At 33.3% G+C, this 18,123-nt stretch overlaps 1 protein-coding gene across 1 annotated transcript in view; it reads right to left on the bottom strand.

The window, feature by feature from the left end:
- The window catches only part of LOC147079374 (RNA polymerase-associated protein CTR9 homolog), a 282,101-nt gene extending 264,310 nt beyond the window's left edge, over window positions 1-17,791 (bottom strand). Inside the window, exon 1 of the mRNA XM_085940671.1 lies at window positions 17,554-17,791. The gene's annotated coding sequence lies outside the window, so the exon portion shown is untranslated. The remainder of the gene's footprint in view (window positions 1-17,553) is intronic.
- Between the last annotated feature and the right edge of the window lie 332 nt (window positions 17,792-18,123).

Here is an 18,123-nt window from a genome sequence, read left to right as displayed (position 1 = left end):
ATTTGTACTGGACAAACAAGAATACGAGTTAAAATAATAAAAATGGCCCGGGCTTAAGACTTTGGTATTGGTAACTGATTTTCACATTTCTATCATTTTTAACTTTACTGTTCTGTGGGCATAAAAAACCTCGTCGTTTCGTTGTTCTATTTTTTCTTCTAACTGAAACCTTGTGAGGTCTGAAAGGCAGATCTCGGTTTCCTGGCTAATTATATCTTTAGGGTTGGGTCACTTTTTTTTGGTTTGGAAGTTCATTAATGCCCAAATCTAGCTAAGTATTGAGCTGTCTGTAGATGGTAATTACCGGCTTTTTGGCAGCGGTATAATATAAGTAGCGGACAGGGAAGGTTGAAGGCAAGTGGTTGAGCCAGGCCATCGCCATCTGTAGATTAATAAAGCCTGAGCATAATTTTTTGCACAAGCAACGAGTGATCCACTTTTCAGCTGTCAAAATCAGATACCAGATTGCTTGACGTATTGATTCGTCCTTTCTCGTTTCAAATTGAATTATGAAAAATTCTCAAATAAAATATATGAACTATCAGTGTTATTTATAAATAATATACATTCCTGTTATTCATCAGCTGTCAAAGTCAGACTAGTCCTTTACACAAAAACCAGTGATAATATCGATTTCCAAAAAATATGTAGCATTGATCTATGCATTACATTTGTAGAAAGTGTATTAATGTTGTATTATTTATCATTTAACTCATCTATCCAAATCAAACCATTTCCTGTGTCAAGACAGCTGGAAATATCGATTTGTAATAGCATTTTAATACTCATATTTTTATTAGCAGTGTATTAATATATTATGAATAGTGTAGCAATATGTTTTCTGAAAATAGAATGGCTTGTAATGAATGAAACTGAAATCAAGTAAGTCATACGTTTGAAAAATTGATCTTCACATTCTCTTATTATACTTATCACGCTCCTTGTGTAAATAAGCCCTGAAAAGGAAAGAAGAATACTTCAACAAGTGAACACGACAGGCGCGTCATTATGAGCACTCTATAGACAATGACAGGTCATCCATAGACAATGGGAAGGGCAAAAAGTAGGACCAGTCGTGTAATGTATTGGCTTTCTTCTTCAGTGGGCAATGGCCAGGCACGATATCGCTTTTTCATTCTTATGTCTCAACGTGGTAATAGGCTGCATGTTCCGCTCTCTTATCTCTCCGTTAGTAGTAAAGTTGTAGTTAGTAGTATTATTGAACACTCAGTATCCGTTGCAAGAATATGTTTATTTTATCGGATCTCCAAACCATTCAGATCACAGGATGTTGATGACCGGAGTGGATCGACAGATTATCAGTTTTGATCGGTATACCCGAGAAGTAGTTCGTAATAAAAGTGAATAAATGTATGGAGAAAATTATAAACTAAAATGTCAACAAATGTTTCCTCATTACATCCGAGATCTCGCTATTTCCGCGATCGTAATAACCAAGTTCGACTGTAGATGTTTGAAGTCTCCTAATAATTCTGTATGTTCAATGGAGAATCCTACATTATTACATCTTATATGTATTATTTATAGAATAAAAAAATAGTTTAATAAAATTATTTTTATTAAGTGCAATTTTTATTAAGTTATACATATGTTTTAGATAACATTTTGAAAGATTCGAATACCATAGGTATAGCAATTATTAGGGTCTTAATACCTTGATTCTAAATTAAAAAATATCGTCGATAGTATTAACAAAATTTAATAAAATCTCGAACGCATTGGTTAATTTCGGCATGATTGCGTATGGCGCTGGTGGATTTTTTTTTCTAGATGCCTTTATGGATACCTTGCATGTACTATCGAGGTTTCTTTAAGGACTTTGGCACGCAAACTACTCTACTTGGTGCTAGTCAAATGAAAATTGTGCCGGCTGAGAGAATATGCCTTATCGAAAACTATTTTTATACCCGCATCGGGTATTGCTAATAATTTGACTTCGGTCAGGGCCTATGAAACTGCCTTGTGAAAAATGGCAGGAAAATTCTTTGTAGCGTAAGGCGGTGGTAATTCTGATGAATATTTTGTCATATTCATTGGGAACTGAAAACTGCGATTTGTAGCCGAGTTTTTCCCGTGGTAAAAGAAATGTCGCATAGGACTGATATTCTGAGCATATACTTATCCCATCTTATATGACTGCAGTCACTGGATCTGAAAGGCATGAATCATCATTACATGTCACAATTGATAAAGAATACTATATAGAAGTGTTCTGAATTATGTATGTGTTATATACCAGTTTTATAAAGCATATATTTTGTCTGCAAAGCTACCCCTTGATTTAGAATCAACCTTTTATATAACATAGTGTTGTAACATGAAATTGCTACTAAATTGGAAAGTGATGCAAAAAAACTTCAACTCGATCCAACAACAAGGCTAGAATACTGTTGAATGCTCAGAAAAAGGTGTATTAGAAAAATCTTGACCGAGTTTCAGAAAGAATACATTAGTTTATTCTCGACTGATTGATGACGATAAACATGTTTCAATTCGAATCTGCACGCCGGGTTTTAAAGTGGATACAGGTAATTTGGCTAGGAAAAAACAACTACAAAAGTCACATTTACCATGGAGACAAACTAGAAAATTGTTTTCACTTAATACTATTTTTCGTTATGTTCCGTTTTTACAAAAAATCATTATTTTAAATCTCGTACTTTAAAACTTTGTTTGAAAGTATTTTTACATCAAGTATTTTCTCTTAAATATTTGCGGTCGTACAGCTCTCGAAATGAAAAATTATGTAAACCGGAGAGTTTGATAATTTTCATAAAATATTAACAGATTTAATTTGATCTATATTATGTTAAAATAAGTGATTAATATTTTTTCGTTATATACCTACCTGGCTCAGACGGTCGTATGGAATAACAGTTTTAAAACAGGTGGTATATAAAATTTGTCAGCGCCGCATGCGAAAAACAGAATTTACGACACGTCATAAATATTTAATAAAATAGTCCGACAAGTTTCGTTAATATACAGTAAGTGAATTTAATTATTTTTTAATCATTCACAAATCTGGATGCAATATTTAAGAAATTATTTCGGTGATTTCACGAACCGGAGCTGCGTTCCGGTACGCTCCGCTCCATTTCGAGCGCTGCGGCCGTATTATTAAAACCAAAAGTTGCACAACCCCTGTTTTAAATAAGCTAATAAGTGATTTTTTCTTATTGTGCCATCCCCTAACGGAGGTCGGCCACCATCAAGGCGATCTTATCTTTGTCGTTTGATACCCGGAACAGTTCAGTGGAGCTGCACTCGTACCATGTATCACGGAGGTTCTTAAGCCACGAAATGCGGCGCCGTCCTCTGCTACGCTTACCATTGATCTTTCCTTCAATGACAAGTTGGGGAATGCTGTACTTTTGTCCTCTCATAATGTGGCCGAGGTACTGTAGTTTCCTGCATTCATAAGTTTAAAAGTATGTTTCAAGCATTGATAGGTTTAAAATATAGTCTTTTATTGGTTTGAATTTTAATATAGTTTTCAGGACGTCTAGCATTAATATTGGCCGGGAAAAAGTAAAGGAAAATGAGAAAGTCTTTTACAATATATTTATGGTAGTTATGATTCATTTTTTACAATGGTGGTAAAAAAAAATACGCCATGCTTTTGACGGTTTACAAATATTGGATTTATTACATTTGTTAGCATGGTGGATACTGAAATATAAATGGAAATACTGCACGAAAGTCAGTTGATATTCAATATTGATTTTACCTTTTCATATTATCGTGTTGGAACGACCACTTTGATATCATATTCGATCATAAAAACTTTAAGGTCAATCTCGACTTGACTGCATTATGATAGATCGAACCTTGTTGTAGGACACGCAGAGGAAAAAAAGGCCTACTGCTATCAGTCACAATTATTAAACCAACAAAATATACAATTAATATTGAATTAACTTAGTAGTGTGATGTAGGCTTCAAGTGCAAACGTTATAGCATTATAACAAAGGCGATATAGAAAAACTACCAAAAGATAGTTTAGTAGTATTTTTTATTAATTAAAACAAAAAAATATATATATTCAATACTCAATGTACACATTTATGTAAAACATTTGTGACAGTATGAAGCACAAAAGTGAACAACCGCTTTCATAAAGTTCGTCGGATGTAGGTGGCAACGAAGAAATAGGGACTGAGAATAGTAGAAAGAGTCAGTAGATCAACCGTAGCTGATGATGACATCATCATAATCAGCCTGAATCTATCCACTGCTGAATGAAGGCCTCTCCAAGCTGATTACACTTCTCTCGGCCATGTACGTTGCGCTGCCACGTACGCTGCGACGCTTTGTACCTCTTGGGTACCACTGGATGACTAGATTTGTCCAACGATTGTCCTTTCTTCGAGCTATGTGTCCAGCCCATTTCTATTTGAGGTTTTTAGCGAACTCTATTACATCACAAACCTTTGTCTGTTTCCTGATCCATTCATTCATCTTTTTGTCCTTTCGCGTTAAGTCCAGCATGCACCTCTTCATACCACGTTGTGCTATTCTAGGTTTCTGGATCTCTCTTTTACTTACAGTCCATGTTTGACACGCATATGTGATTACGGGAAGCACACACTGATTGAATATTTTGTGCTTTAGGTACGCAGGTAGGTCACTTTTGAAGACATTACTTAGGCGGCCAAAAGACGACGATGAGATAGTTTTGAAGAACCTTAGAAACATATATTTTAACTTTTTCCTTTCATTTTACAGGCGATAGCTCGATTCAGTATTCATTAAGGTACCGATTCAAGACTAGGGATTGCAATACCGGTATTTCAAAACTGGTAATCCAATATTTATCAATACCGAAATAGCGGTTTTAAAAATCCAAAATACCGGAATTTTCGTTATTAAGAAAGCACACTCGTTTACGTTTTTGAAAATGAATTATAAGTTATGTGCTGCTAAAATGCAAATATATTGAGTGAATCCAACAGAGGTGACAAAATAATAAAACAAATTTCATCATAAGTAATTGTCGCGATGAATTATCAAAATATTATTTCGAAATAGAAAGCATCCGTGACAAAAATGTTCAATTATTCTATAATTATTGATGACTTAACAAGCGTTGAATTTAAGATGCTTTTCCAGCAGCCGGACTTATTTGCAGTTGTTGAACTTTTGAGGGCTTTAGTTAAAATTATCAATATATTCAAATTATTTGTAAAAAATCACTAATTCTACAAATGATCAATGAATATTTTTAAATGTCAACATAATAACTGTAGGTATGTAGGTTTTTTCTATAAAATAATATTTTAAAAAGATTTTAATATCTATATTTATTGATAAGTACCTACTGTTTTTTTATTGTCTAAGAAATACCGGTATTAATACCGGTATTCAATAAGAAATACCGAAAAACCGGTATTGACATTTTCATTTGGTATTGCAATCCCTAGATTCAAATACAATTCGATCGAATAATTCTGTTGTTTTTTATCAAAGATAGAGTATAGACAAAATTTAAATATAATATTCATTTTATGTATTGAAAATAAATACTTTTATCCTGAAAATATTTTCGTTTCATAAGTGGAAATAACGTGTTTATTGATATAGTGAAAAAGAGAGCATTGTATATATTTGTAAATATTGTTCGATAATGTAAATAAAAAATCATTTATGTGTGATTTTCGGGAGACTGAGGATCATTACATTTCAACCTCCTGAGGCCAATGGCTTTTGTATCTATGGGGTAATCTGCTCATAATAAATATATACTAAAGATATCCACTATGGCCGAGTGGCTTAAGCGTCGGCCTATAATGTCGTGAGTCCCAGGCTCGAATCCAGGGTCTGGAAAATATACATATTGCTTTTAAATTTGTGTTTAAGTCGGAGTATGGACCTAATAGGTTCAAAAAGTGGATAACAGCCATTTCTGGTAAAACAAAAATTCGTGCAACCCTCCACTATGTGGACCCATATGATCTTATTAGGATCGGACGTGGTTGAATAAACGAATAACTAATATTTTTAACGAGTTTATTTGGTACTTGTATTAATTGATTTATGACACTTATGATTTATGACATAATATTAAATATGGAGCCGGGCGGGAGTCTATTTCTCATCCATCGAATTCTGGCCAATGTATTTTACCAATTTTGCCACATGCATTACTACCTAATTACGGCAAAATTAATAAGTAGCAATACACCTATAGATTAACAGCATACTTCAGTGAAACGGCAAATAATTTTCAATAGTAGGTGCGACGAAGTCGAGGTGTCCGCACGTCGATTTGTTTTGTCATGGCGTCGGATGAAAATATTCTAAATCGTGTAAAGATGACCAAAAACTTTACGTATGTACTTAAAAAAGAAAACAAGTCAATGAATATACTATAATTATTAGTGATATAACAATAAACATAACATTAAATGGACGCATGTTGGATTTTTATGACAAATAATATTTCGTTCGGCACGCGTCATTTGCACAATCCGCGCATCGCTTAGCCACGATATTTTTAGACCATGGCTCAACTGAAGTATAGCCTTAAGCAAGTGGAAAACATTCACTTCTCAATAAAATCTGTTAATACAAATCTCCACTCTGTGATCTTACCCAAATACTATGATCTTATTAGGATCGGATATGGTAAAAAAAATATTCTCTATGAAAGTTTTGTAAACTTTTCATACAACAGTGTATACAAAACGAGTGATGATCGTTATAAAAAAAGTATATAATCAGTATTCTATCATTATTATTATGGTAATTGAGTTTTTAAATTATTTAATAAATATATATATTTAGACGTATTTTCTAATATATATGTTTACTTAAGTATGTTGATATATTTGTTCTGATTTCTTGTTAAAATATTTATAAAAGAAACTACCTAGTTTTTTTATCGATCTGTTATATTCGTATGTGTGGCAGATTGCCCACAATCTGCAATGCCTCGTACATATGAAACTAATAAATAATTAATGTTAGTAAGATACTGTACGATTTTCTACTAGACTCAAATTTAGTATCTTTGGAAAAGGTTTGTAAATGACTGTCCTAAGCTACGGGTCTAGAAGATACTCGAAATCTTCTTAGATCGAGTTTTAGCAAAACCAGTTGGGTTATTGAGTAGGTACCTATCGCCAGATGCTTCGTTATAAATGATGATTTATGTAGAAATATAAAGAGTCCAGAGTTAGTAAGTGTTTGATATAAAATAAACTGAGTTGGGGCGTTGTGTTTTTGATTACTACTGTCAGGGTTTGAAAGAGGTAATACTTCATTGTTACCTTCTCCATAATACGTAATACTGAGGAAAATAAACAAACACTTCAACGTGTTGATTAGTTGAAATAAATTGCTATCATGCTATTCGAAGAACGTTAAAATAATTTACATTAAATAATAATTCTGAAAATTTTTGGCTTTGTTTTTTTCAATGAGTTTTGAGTGAACATGAATAATAATAATAATCTTTATTATTATATTGAAAAACCTGAAATGAACGCGCGTACTCTATTAAAGACTATGTTGTCTATTCAGATTAATTTAAAGAGGCGTTCAAAAAGCGGATGGCGGTCGGAACGCTTCGTGAGGCGTTTGTAAAAGTTGTATCATGCAATTGCATTATGCGTGATTAGTGTTTGTATTTCGCGCCCAAATTAGACGCGTTTTGACGGTCACGTGTAGCTTTCAAAATTTGAAGGGAGTTTTTGAACACCTATGAAGTTTTTCCGGCTTATGTAGAATGTTTAAGTTGAAAAAATATGCTGATAATGAGATAAGGAGGGACATTTTTTCCTGAAGTTCACGCAAAACAAAATGATTAAAAAAAAAGTGTGACGCATATAGAATAAATGTTTTAGGGTCTTGTCAAAAATAAAATTTGTGGTAATCTTACATCAAGCGTGCTGAGACTATGCGCCGGTACACAGGTTGACTAAGGCACAAACTGACATCCAACGGTTTCAGCAGGTAAAACACCCACCCGACAGTTTTGCGTGGCTTCCTCAAATCATTTCCTGTTCCGGGGTTTGAAAAACAATCTTCAAGGACACCGCATTTCAAGCGTGGAAAAGTCAAGTAGGCGGTGACGGCATGTTTATATAACAATAGACTTTTTTTCAGGAGACTATACTACAAAATAGATCTGTCATCGCTTTCATACTGAGATAAATAATATTATAACGTACGCCCTTCATAGATAAGCAAAGTCCGTATAAATTATCCACTTATAATAAATCAAGAAAATCAAGGCTGTTAAAAAGACTGACGTCGGTGGAGTGTAGGGATTGCAATACCGGTATTTCAAAACTGGTATTCCAATATTTATCAATACCGAAATACCGGTTTTAAAAATCCAAAATACCGGAATTTTCGGTATTAAGAAAGCACACTCGTTTACGTTTTTGAAAATGAATTATAAGTTTTGTGCTGCTCAAATGCAAATATATTGAGTGAATCCAACAAAGGTGAAAAAATAATAAAATAAATTTCATTAAATATATTTATATAAGTAATTGTCGCGATGAATTATCATAAGAAAATTTCGAAATATAAAAAATCCGTGACAAAAATGTTCAATTATTCTATAATTATTGATGACTGTACAAGCGTTGAATTTATTAAGAAGCTTTTCCTGCAGCCGGACTTATTTTCACTTGATGAATTTTTGAGGGCTTTAGATAAAATTATCAATATATTCAAATTATTTGTAAAAAATTACTAATTCTACAATAATGATCAATATATATTTTTAAATGTCAACATAATAAATGTAGGTATGTAAGTTTATGCTATAAAATATTATTTTAAAAAGATTTTAATATCTATATTAATTATTCATAAGCACCTACTTCTGTTTTTTTTAATGTTTAAGAAATACCGGTATTAATACCGGTATTTAATAAGAAATACCGAAAAACCGGTATTGACATTTTCATTCGGTATTGCAATCCCTAGTGGAGTGCTTTCGTATTATAATGTTGCACTGTACTGTAGAGATATTGTGTAATGCTGATATTCCAAAAATTGCACAATAAATTTCAATGCACTTTAAATTATGGCAGCATATTGAATAAACCTTCCATATATACCAGTGGTTCTCACGTGGAATTTAACTGTGGCCGCCAATTGACATTGACAGTTCTATGGAAACGTCTGGTGGCCACACCAAATTTCACTGTTGTTGTGATTGAAAAAATTAAAGTTAAATTTTATTTACTATACAATGGATCAATTTATTTAAAGAGAAGTCCATTTAATAAAAGATCTTTGAACATTTTAGTATATATCTATTTATTTAAAAATAATGCAAATGGAAAATCCTCAATACTCCTTTTTTTCCAATGCGAGCCGCATGGCTGCTTGTAAGTTTACATCTGTCAACTGGCTTCGATATTTGTTTTTTTTATGGAGTGAATTACACTGAATGATCTTTCGCAGTATAGTACAGTAGTAGTAAAAATCGACAATATTAATAAAGCAATTCTTGCCAATTCATTAATGGACTATTTCACGTCATGGTCTCATCACAAAAATACATTATGGATCTTTTGAGCGTAGAAAGAAATTTAAGTCATGTGTATTCAACCAATTTCAGAATATTATACATAGAGTTTTGAAATATTATTCTGTAAAACACTGGTGGCCGCAGCAAAATCCTCTGGTGGATGCACACGAGAACCACTGATACATACATACATCAATAACATTGAAAATATTTGTTATTGATGAATATTGCCAACAAAAATCAACAATGTTAATTCAATTCAAATTTTAATTTAAATTAAAATTTTAATTTAATTCAATTTTTTTTAACATATCGTGAACATTACAAATTATAAATTTTAGACGTCCAAAATATGAAATTTAAAAACAAAGAAACAATGTAAAGAAGAAAAAGTTAAGTAAAAGTTACAAAAATTATAAAAAAATATATTTATAAATTATACGTGCTTCCATACGCCGAATGAGCTTAGTGGACCCTATTTTAAGGATTCATAAAACAACGTCCACCTATTCTCATCTTCACGTAGATGGAATATATCAACATCCGAAGGCGGTACCAAATCGTCTCATTCCCTATTTTAAATACCAATATAAATACATTTTAATATAAATCCATGTTTTGAAAATAGGCACACAACATTATCTACAATACAATCAACCGTTGCAACACTTTTCACTGCAACACCATTATTATCACAACAATAGTAATTTATTTATATATTTTCTATTCGCGATCCATTAAAGATTAAAGTGAAATATAAATATTGTCAACAGGAGTGATACATTCAAATTTATCATACTGCTTACATAAGCAACAATTACCCTGTTTAACATACTTTCATATTTATGTAGCCCCTTTGGCGTCGACTTACCATAATAATATAAAGCTGTCAAATTTTTATTCAATATAGAATTTATCATTTTTGGGGTTAATATAAGCTTACCACACCCACTTATAAAATTTTGGGTCAAAGTCAGACCGGCAAGTTAAAGTTACACAAGCATTATTTTACAACGTTTTTATTAGGCCGTATTTTTATTTGTCCGGTGGTTGTTTATCCAGTACAAATCTTGCAATCGATTTCTAACTAACTTCCAGACTAGCTAGACATTTGAAACTTTTAGAATATAACCGAATACGATGCCAATGCTTTCTTTTAATACTTTTAGCCATATTTAAGGGGGAGAGCCACGCCAGCAGATAACCTAGCGGAAAAATACGAAGCTTGCAATTTGAGTTTTTTTTTTAAATTTACAATTTCAACTGTATTTATTAATAAATATGTATCTAAAAACTTTAAATAGATTTTTAATTTTTTTTTAAATTTAAAAATACATTTACAATTGTAAAAAAATGTAATAAAATGTGAATTCGTTGCAGGGTCACATCTTATTATAACATTTTATTTTATGGTCATATTTATTATTATAATTTAGTTTATTAAGTTTTAAATTTTCTGTCGTTTAGATTTTTGACCAATTCATCGTTTTAATATTTTTTATATTTAATTTAAAAAACATCGATTTTTATAAAAATATAAATGTGTATAACTTGAAATTCTTTTTATAAAAGTTATGTGTTTTTCTAAAGTTAAGTTTATATGATTCAACAGAAAATTTAAAAACGTTGTATATAAAAAGTTCTTTTTATCTTGTAATTATTATAACTAATGCTACATTCTTAAATATTGTGTATTATTAATTAAACAAAAAAATACTTTAAAACTAAATATTGTAAAAATTCTCAAACCGTCTAGGAATTAAGATACGTATTTATTGTTAATAAATCGATTCTAAAATTACAAACTGTTTGGAAATATTATTGAAATTTTATAAGAATTCTCGGTAAACTTTTGGGTGATTTAAGTATGGGACAGGTTGCTTTATTGGTAAAGCATATTTTTCGGAATCCAATGGGTAAAAACTGGATTTCCGCTCGGTACTAATATTAAAAAAAAGATATATTTATCTAATAATGTATATTTTTGAGGTGTTCAAAAATGTATGTGTTTAACATAACGATAAGAGAATTGTTGTGTTAAATAATGAATGAAGAAGAATTGATTTGCAATCAAGCCGTATATTGGTTTCAATAAACTGTTTTATTACTTACTAAAAATACATTCGATTTAAAATAGTATCGAGTCGATAATATACAGGTTTAAGGAATAAATATTTTAAATCGTGTAAATGGAATGATTGATTTCATTTCATTTCAGAAAGCATTAGCTACAATTAATTATATTGTGTACCTTTCCGTGAGACCCAAAATATACACGTGAGTATATATTTTATAAACGATATAAATGTATTGTAATATTTCGATTGAATTCAGGCGTTTGTAATTTAATTTACTATGGTTTAAGATTTACATGATTGCTTAATAAAAGATGATTTCAGATGAGATTTGAACCATTCTGCAATTATGTTGGTAATCTGTACAATATACTGCAATAAATATTCGATGTCAATTGTATCTAAAAAAACATACCCACTAATCGTACATTTTTTTCTTGATTCATGTCGTATAGACACCATGCGAAGTCTCTAAGATTTATTGAAGCGCGCGTCTTATTTACTTTTCCTATAGCTCCACAGTATGAATACACCCTGTAAATGGTATTTAGAAGCCTTCCCGTACTCTGAAATCCGGTTAGCTTGAAGAACACGCAGACCAGGTAAAACTTATCTTGATGCATCCGAAGCACGTGGCTGAGTCAGGTCCAATGTCGTTCCTTCACTTTCAAAGTGATAATACACTGCATGGTCTGAATTATTATCTTCTTGTTAGAAGTATCATAATATGTAGTACATACAAGCAAAAGTTGAATGGTGCCCTGCAACTAAAATTTAGTAAATAAACCATAATTTCATTGTTTAGTTTTGTGAATTATTCGTTGAATAAAATATAGATTTATTTAAATTACACTAACATTTATTTTACATAATGATGTTTTGAAAACGTTTGCAGTTTATAATTCTAATCGTAGAAGTACTTAAGTTAGTTTGGTTGCAGCCAATGACATTATTAATGGACAACACACTCAGCACAGTAGCTCGCTCATAGCGACATTTGCACATGAATAGGTATACGTCACGCAATTTCCATTATGCGATATCACGCATCGGGAATTTATAACAATATCACCTTTATTTTAATGGCGTTAGAACAGTGTTTCTAGTGTCAATGTTCATTTGAGCGAACCCGTTCGAACCGAACCATTCGGCAGACCCGACAAAAAGCATTGGGAATTTATACCAATATCGCCTTTATTGTAATGGCGTTAGAACAGATTATGCCATTTGGCAGACCCAACAAAAAAGTGAGTGTCATTTTTTTCCAGATGCTTCATCCATATTAATGTCATTGGTTGCAGCTGAGATAATCGGTTTTGAAATAAATCACAGTTTTCAAAATACACTTGTTTAGGAGTTGATTGGTGTATCTTTTTTCTAATTCTTTGACATATTTACAATAATATATAATTACATTTTGGTATTGTGTAATAATGATTTTACTAAGAGTTTAAAATAATTTTCTCAATTTAAGCTATTTCTACAAATTAAAATATCTATTTATTTTGCTTACATGTGTTAAAATCTATGAGAAATTTCCAAAAAAGAGCACTATTCTTTGTATACATAATTTGTATTAAAATCTTAATTTCATAAAAACGTGGCCTAAGAACTTTTACTTTTAGCCTGTAACCATATAATACATTTTATTCAACAAATAATTCACAAGATTTTAGAATATAACAGTATTTTTACGAGTATACTTAATTTTGAAAAAACTTCTGAGAAAATATATAACCAACAGAAGAAATCTATTTTGAAAAAATATCGACACCCAGCAGGAATCGAACCTGCGTCTCTCGGGATTTGCGCTCACGCACATCGATCACAATGGTATAAGTATCCTATCTAATTGCAACAAATTTAAACTGATGGCTTTACAATATGAAGCGTTATGAAGCGCTTTCTAAATTGAGTTACTATTGGCAATCGGCGTTTGTATTTTAATTCTTATAATTCATGTGAAATGTGTTTTTTATGTTACTTTCATAACTGAGGGATTTGATCACCCTGGAATACTACTGAATTCTGGATTAACTCTTTACTTATTGTTTACAAGCTTCTGGCGGATGAAATAGGGTTTCCACTACACTGTAGTACCAGGTATATAAAATCTGTGGAAGCCCTACTACACTATCATCTTATTTTATCTGTAGCACTGCCGAAACCTTTCAAGGCTACTTGGGCCTAGTTGAACGATATGTCCGTCCGAAGAGTCGCATAATAACATGGCCAAAATTTCCGGTACAGATTCGAGATTTTTTTTTTATTTTCCTCAGATTCCATCGGTAAAAATATCTGGCAAAAATTTAAATCAATTTCCCACTTTAAGGGGGATCATATTATATGCCAACAAAGAACCTAGCGGAAAAATACGAAGATTGCAATTTGAGATTTTTTTTGATGATTTACAATTTCAACTGTATTAATTAATAAATATGTATCTGAAAACATTAAAAGATTTTTATTTTTTAAGTAAAAGATAAACTTACAATTGTAAAAAAAATGTGAATTTGTCACATATTTGGTACATAGGTTACGTTATTATTACATTATTTTTATGGTTATATTTAATTTATTAAGTTTTCAAATTTTTAGCGTTTAGATTTTTGACTAATTCATGGTTTTAATATTTTTTTATATCTATTTTAAAAAAACATCGATTTTTATAAAAATATAAATGTGTAAGTACAACTTGAAATCAAAAGGAATTTCAAATTGAAAGCTTCGTATTTTTCCGCTAGGTTCTCTGTTGGCATATAAAATCCCCCTTAAGTATTATGATGATTATTTTAATATTTAATTAAAATATCTTTAATAATGTACTATAAGTGAAATAATAATGTTGTTATCACACGAGTAAGGAAAGTGTAGAGTTTAATTGGCTTCAAAAACATTTTATATCGTGTACCTCTTCGTAAAAGTCAAAATTTAGTGACTACAGCGTGCCTTTGTTATTAAAATAAAGCTGTGAATAACGTTTGTGTTTCTAGATTCAAAGCAAAGCACTCAGACATCTCCATCGCTCGAAAGCTTGGGGATGTTTCTCACGAAAAAAATCCTTTTGATATGAAAATTATTTCTAGTGTACGGCTGGTTTCGAGAGTCAAGAATAGAGAGTGAAAAATGTTAGAAGGGATGGGGAGGCGCGCAGGCAACACCTTTTGATAATATTAAAATGACATTTGTGAGGTGACGTTTCTCTGCCCACGACTTGCCGTTCGTTATAGCACTTAGCTTTCCCCATTTTTTTTTTATACAAAAAGCTTTAAAAAAACGTAAGCTTGCTATAATTTATTGTAACTTATAATTTGCTACGTACCTACATAAGACATTTTTTTTAATATGTATTTTTCTGATTAAAATGTGTTGAAACGATTTTTTTTATCAATTTTAAAATAATTTATGCTCAAAAGTTTAGATGTTTCATACATACGTTTTAAAGTAATTCGTAGACCCCTAATTTTATTATCAATGAATTTATGAACATTTATTAATTTATACGCGACATAGATTTATTATTAATAATTATTAATCACCTCTATAATAATATAAAGCTTATTTTTCTGACTATTCGTTGAAAACTTTTTAAGAATTATTATTGTCGCTCATCCGTCAAACTTTCGCTAAATTTCACTCGTAAAGGACAATTTTGTTGATTGCTTTACACTTTCATTCCGATTTATTTACATCGTCAGAATATTTCGATATTCTTCTACTATTGTGTCCATGCGAAAGATGCATCTAGATCTAGACTCTCACCAACAATGCCTCGGGTCGCGTCATTGTCTTCAAATATATCATCGATGGTGTAGTTGGTTGGCATGAGCAGATTTTCCATAGTTTCCTCGGCGGGGGTATGGTAAGTCTGCTCATGAGGCCCCTCTACTAACCAATCTTACCGGGAATGGGACGACTGGCCTCCGGACAATTGGACGCCGCACTGTCGTAGACACGTATACAGAACGTAGACGAAGTATTTTAATCAGTTTCTATTTACTACTTAGTAGTTTGAATTCATTTTACTCTTAACATAATGTATTCGTTATCGCGGATTGAGAATTACCATGCCTAAGGCTTTATATAAAATAAAAAAAACTCCTTTTTCGTTGGAACTTAAACATATGGACGATTAAATCATTGTTTACGTCTGAATATTTACACTCTCACCAACTATTAAATCATAATATAATCATTTAAATATAAATAATAATATTGAATATTTTAAGTACCTATAAGTACTATCAATTCCCTCCATATGGGGTGTGTGAATTTTTTAACTGTCACTTTGTGTTTTGTTTTCTTTTTTATCGTCTGTATTTGGGATGAAGGTGGATGATTGACACACTGGAATGGTTTCGGAAACGACGAGGTTTATTTGGTGTTAATATATACTATATGGTTACATTTTTTATCATTTAATTCTACGGAGCGCAAAATGTACGCGTTCGCGATTTTGCTGCTTGTCGCGATCTGAGCGCCAAAAAAAAAAACCGTTGGACTCGCGAGCTGTGCACAATGCGACGTTGCCATACGTGTTTTTTTTTTTTGGACAATGTTGCCGGTCAGATATTATTTATTAGTGGTATTATACATTATTTAATTATTTTCGCAATCAGCCGTTATTATTTGTTGGCTTTGATACCGATTCGGGCGTCTCCAGGTACACAAAGACACACCCAAATGGGGACCATACGGGGGCGTCACAAGCGCACCTCTCTGGAAAGGCCCGAATGGGGTCGGGCCAACTAAGGGCTGATTACGATAGCGTGTGTAACTGGACAGTGCGGTGGCTTGATAAGGGGTGGTTGCGTCTCTAGACGTTGAAGGATCGAAGCCCCACCGGTACGTCGGCGGCCGGAGAGACTCGGATGCAGCACTGTAGCATAGTGGTTCGCGGTTCCCGGGCCCACCGTAAAGCTGCTGAGAGAGGAGGGCGTCGCGCCCAGCCCTCTCAACACCCTCGGACCGTCGGCAAACGGAGAGTTTCGGATGCAGCACTACGCCGCTTTGTGGGTGTAGTGGTTCGCGGCTCCCAGGCCTACCGTACGGGCGGATGCTGAGAGGGGACGTCGCACCCAGCTTTCCCAACAGCGACCGTCCGAAAATCAGTCGATCCCTCACGAAAGTGCATACCGGCGCATTACTTGACCCCCTTTTTTGCTCGCTTGCCCTGCCGCGGCTATCGAATTACACGCACTGCACTGATATTATACTAATATAATATGCGAAAACTTAATTTTATACTTAAAATGGCTTTAGAGTTTATAAAAATAATTTTAAAAATATATCAGGGCCCGAAATGGACCGGAACGCCATTCTGCCTCATACAACCGCTCCGGGTTGTAAAATTTTTCACTTCGAGCACTGAAATAACTTATTATACATCGCTTCCAAACACAAAACACTTAAAACTAACTAATCTATGATGCTAATGGCTGAGGATGCTGCTTGGCTGCTATCCGCTGATGGAGGCTGCTTTGCTCAGCTGAAGAAGGCCGCTTTGTAGCTCTTTTCATCATGGTGCATCTGGGCCAGGGCTGCTTGCAAGGCTCACAGACACGCTGCTGTTGACGAAGAGGGCTCAAGCGGCTGATGATGCAGGGCATTTGACGCCGTTTTCCCTCGTTGGAGCCAGGGTCTTGCCCGATACACTCGTCCGTGGGCCAAGTTCGCTGGCGGATGCAGTTGGTCGGGAGTACATCGGGAGCCATGACTTCGCAATCCGGGTGTTTCTGCTCTTTTCTTCACTGGCTTGGCTTTGGCAGCATCCTCTTTCTACTGCTTATTATTATACTTTGTTGAGCGCCACCAGAGGCAAGCCTCTGGATGTTTCTTCCTCGCCGTTTCCTATTCCGGTGTTTGGATCTCAGGGTTGTGTGTCCGGGTGAAAGAAATTCCACCTGCTTCTTGATTCCAGACGATCGAAATCAAGAAGCGTAGTCCCACGTTGACTGCGGCCACTTATCACTCCCCTCCATTTTGCGTGTGTGTGTGAATTTTTCAACTGTCACTTTTTGTTTTGTTTTCTTTTTTATCGTCTGTATTTGGGATGAAGGTTAATAATTGACACACTGGAATGGTTTCGGAAACGACGAGGTTTATTTGGTGTTAATATATACTATATGGTTACATTTTTTATCATTTAATTCTACGGAGCGCAAAATGTACGCGTTCGCGATTTTGCTGCTTGTCGCGATCTAAGCGCCAAAAAAAAACCGTTGGACTCGCGAGCTGTGCACAATGCGACGTTGCCATACGTGTTTTTTTTTTTTGGACAATGTTGCCGGTCAGATATTATTTATTAGTGGTATTATACATTATTTAATTATTTTCGCAATCAGCCGTTATTATTTGTTGGCTTTGATACCGATTCGGGCGTCTCCAGGTACACAAAGACACACCCAAATGGGGACCATACGGGGGCGTCACAGTACCCAACGTCTATTTATTTTCGAATTCCGTGGCGTCCAGTTGTCGGGTGCCAAATCGTCCTAGACCCATCTTACCACTACCAGAAATACAATATTTAGA

This window comes from Rhyacophila brunnea, unplaced genomic scaffold (genome assembly GCF_057557595.1).
Source record: "Rhyacophila brunnea isolate RB1 unplaced genomic scaffold, BYU_Rbru_1.0 scaffold_1, whole genome shotgun sequence".
Taxonomy (NCBI): Eukaryota; Metazoa; Arthropoda; class Insecta; order Trichoptera; family Rhyacophilidae; genus Rhyacophila; species Rhyacophila brunnea.
Note: the sequence above shows the minus strand (reverse complement) of the source record. Positions and strands in the feature narration are given on the sequence as shown.